The sequence below is a fragment of the Saimiri boliviensis genome, chromosome 7 (assembly GCF_048565385.1).
Source record: "Saimiri boliviensis isolate mSaiBol1 chromosome 7, mSaiBol1.pri, whole genome shotgun sequence".
Lineage (NCBI taxonomy): Eukaryota > Metazoa > Chordata > Mammalia > Primates > Cebidae > Saimiri > Saimiri boliviensis.
Window position 1 is genome coordinate 69,439,050 of NC_133455.1, and position 3,769 is coordinate 69,442,818.

A 3,769-nucleotide genomic window follows, 5' to 3' on the forward strand; every position below is an offset into this window, starting at 1 on the left:
TGAGGTGAAGTGGGATATTGAAGGTGCATCCCAGGTTGAGTTCTGGCTGGGGTCTGAATGCCCGGGTCCTCAGGGACGGTCTCGGCGGAGAGACTGCAATCAGTGGACCTGGGGAGGTGGAACTGGAAGCTTGTAACCGAGATCATCTCCCAGGAAACTGGGAGATGACAGAAGATCCAGAACTGAGGCACCTTGTAGAGATGACCTGGATCTGAGTGGGATGGCGTGGGGGAGCATCTATCCAGGGCCTAAATCCAGGCATTGCCCACTAAGGGGAGCTTCCATGGAGGAGGACTGATGCCGGGGGTGGGGGGCACGTTTGGTGAAGCGGAGGGGAAGACGGAGGGCAGGGCAAAATGTATGAGCTGGGGAGAATGTCAGGAGGGAGAGGAAGCACAGGCCACTGGGAGGCATTCTTAAGGGATCCCTGTACAAGGCTGGAGTCTGGGAGGCTGCAGATGTCTGGCGAAGATGGGGCCTGGACCTGTCTGTACCTGCCTCAAGAGGGAGGGGGGCAGGCGGATTTCCCAGAATGCCACACAGCCAGCTTCAGGCCAACCCCAACCAGAGGAAAAGTGGGTGGGAACTGGAACGTTTGGAGTTTAGGGAGGTAGAAGCCGAGGGGAAGAAGTCGGTGAAAGGGTGGTGGGACTGAAGTTTTGGAATGGCTTAGGAAGGGGAAAGAGACCGACGTTCCTGGGTTCTGGAGGGAAATTGGGACTGAACGGTCAATTAAGGTGCAGGAAGTTTGAGTTTCTGTTTCTGGGCTCCAGCAATCTCTTGCCCTCACCCCAGTAATCTGGTTTGAAGAAGAGACCTGTTTCCGTACCTGCCAAGACACTCCAGCTCAAGGGCAAGAGAATGCTGGGAGTGCCATTGCCTTAGGCTTGTTCTGATTCAGAGGGGCAGAGATCTCAGACACCAAGTCTGGCCTTGGGAGAGGATATAGGGTTTCTGGGTCCAGCAGAGGAGGTCCTCCTGCTCTGGGTCTGACCTACCACCATGCTGGTCAACTCCAGTATGAAAAACCTTGCTTCTTCTTAGACCCTACACCTCCGTTCCTCTTCCTATTCTTTCTTCTCCTGGGTGGAGACTAAACAAGAGTCATCATCAGGCATGGTTGATTGGTTTTAGAGACCCCTCTGCCCTTAGCGGCTGTCCACCCCGCCATACTGCCCCAGGGACTCTGGGTTAGGAAGATCTCAGAAGAGGGGTTGCTTAAGCTTACTAAGGGGAGGCAGCTGGCTAAAGGACGGGGTGACCTTGCAGGCAGCTGGGGTGGGGGGGAAGGTGTGTGGGGTGAATTCATTATTGATGAGCCCTGCACCCTGGGCTACTAATGAGCCCAGGCCGGCTGCTCTAATTGATGTCAAGAAACTTGAGACCCCCAGATCAGCTTCCTGCCTGCCAGCTGCCTCTCCTGAGCCCCTCCCCCTCCCTGCACCCCCAGCTGCTCTGTTCACGTCCTGAAGCCTCCTTTCCTTCATCTCCACCAACGCAGACAAGGATAGGGCTCAGGCCTTCTAGCCCCCCTACCCTTAAGTTCCTCTGGATTATTCAAGTCTCAAAGTGCGAGGCACACTTTCTTCGGAGCGTTGGGAGACTTGGGGAATGAAACTGAGAGCAAGAGTCTGAGAATGACAGCTCAGGGAAAGAGATGCTCACACTAGATGACATCTGTGGCATTTCTGAGCTCAAGGAATTCCTTCCTTGTATTGTCCATCCATGGGTGAGAACTTGTCACTCTCTCAAAAGTACAGGCACTACACAGTGACACACCCATGACACCAGCCCAATTTTCACAGCCCACTTCCCCTCCTTATTTCTCCTCACGACAGTGGAAGACATTTTAGGTCTGGTCTCTGGAGTTTGGTTGCTTCTGCCTCTACCCCTCTCCCAAGAGGGGAACTCCTGTTTTTTTTTTTTTTTTTTTTTTTTTTTTGAGACAAGAGTCTCACTCACTCTGTTGCCCAGGCTGGAGTGCAGTAGCAGGATCTCTGGCTACTGCAACCTCTACCTCCCGGGTTAAAGGGATTCTTGTGCCTTAGCTTCCCGAGTAGTTGGGACTACAGGATTATGCCACCACGCCCAGCTAATTTTTTGTGTTTTTAGTAGAGACAGAATTTCACCGTGTTGGCCACAATGGTCTCAATCTCCTGACCTCGTGATCTACTGGCCTCGACCTCCCAAGGTACTGGTATTACAGGTATGAGCCACCACGCCCGGCCCCTAAGGGAATTACTTTTAATGTACCAAGTATGGGATTTCCTCCCTTTAGAATTTCTGGTGCCATGTTATGCCATGGCTACCATTCTTAGAAATGCTAGGGGGTGGCCAGGCGCGGTGGCTCAAGCCTGTAATCCCAGCACTTTGGGAGGCCGAGGCTGGTGGATCACGAGGTCAAGAGATCGAGACCATCCTGGTCAACATGGTGAAACCCCGTCTCTACTAAAAATACAAAAAATTAGCTGGGCATGGTGGCGTGTGCCTGTAATCCCAGCTACTCAGGAGGCTGAGGCAGGAGAATTGCCTGAACCCAGGAGGCGGAGGTTGCGGTGAGCCAAGATCGTGCCATTGCACTCCAGCCTGGGTTAACAAGAGCGAAACTCCATCTCAAAAAAAAAAAAAAAAAAAAAAAAAAAAAAAAAAAAAAAAGAAATGCTAGGGGGTTCTTTGTCTCATCCTGTCTTTTCTACCCCATCAGTCCCTTTTCATTTATGGGCTCTGTGAAGACATTTCTGACTCAGAGCATTCTAAGAAGTCACAGATTGGAGTGTGGTCCAGGCTCGGTCTCCTAGGAGGGATGTTTTTAGGTAATGCAGGCCCTGCTAGGCAGGAGCCTGAGTTAGTGAGAATAGTCCTGGTGATGGGGGAAGAGGGTGAGGTGGACCTCATACCCTACCTCCCCAAATTTCCCATGAATTTGTGGCTATGCTGCCCTCTGGTGGCTGGATTTTAGTCTCTCCTGACAGGGACATCTTTGTCTCCAACAACCCCATTCCTATCCCTCTTGCTGCACGTTAGGACAGGCCTTGAGGAGAAAAGAGGACCCGCGGACACAGAGGGGGTCCCTGACTTTGCATGGTATCTTCAAAGATCTGAACCCTGTGGCAAGTTGGTTAAGAATTCGGGCCTTCCCTGTCAGAGAAGCTGAGTTTCACTCTGTTCTGTCACTCACTGTGTGACTTTGCACAAGTTATGTAACCGCTCTGGGTCTCAGTTTCTCTCTGTGTAAATGGGATGAATAGTACCAACTTCACAGGATTGATAGAAATTAAATGTGATAATGTATGCAAACTAACACCCCTACCAGCATACAGTAGCAATGAAAACAAAGCAATACAAAAATCGTAACTGGACTTGCTTCTACTTTAGTTCCATGGCTTTTTCCTCTCATTTCATTATTCTGATTTAGGGAAGCCTGGTAAATGTTCTGAACCATCCTCCCCCACCTCCACCTTTGGCCTCCACTTTGCATTCTTTTCTAATTCTCAAACCCAAAGAGAAGAGATTCTTTTCCCTTCTCCCTTGGAGACGGGATCTGATGGAGGATGAAGGAGAGGCAGAGGAGTCAAGCCCTGCTTTCTCTCCTTCCATCATCTCTTTCACCTAAGAAGGGAACCCAGAACTAGTTTCACAGTTTCTGGGGGTCATACTTCTTGCTCCCAGTGGAAAGAAGCCATGAGAAAAACAGGCATCTGCTTTCCACCAAGCCGCTTGGTTCCAGGATGCGTTTGGAGAGAGTGAGGTATGAGATCACAGACTCTAG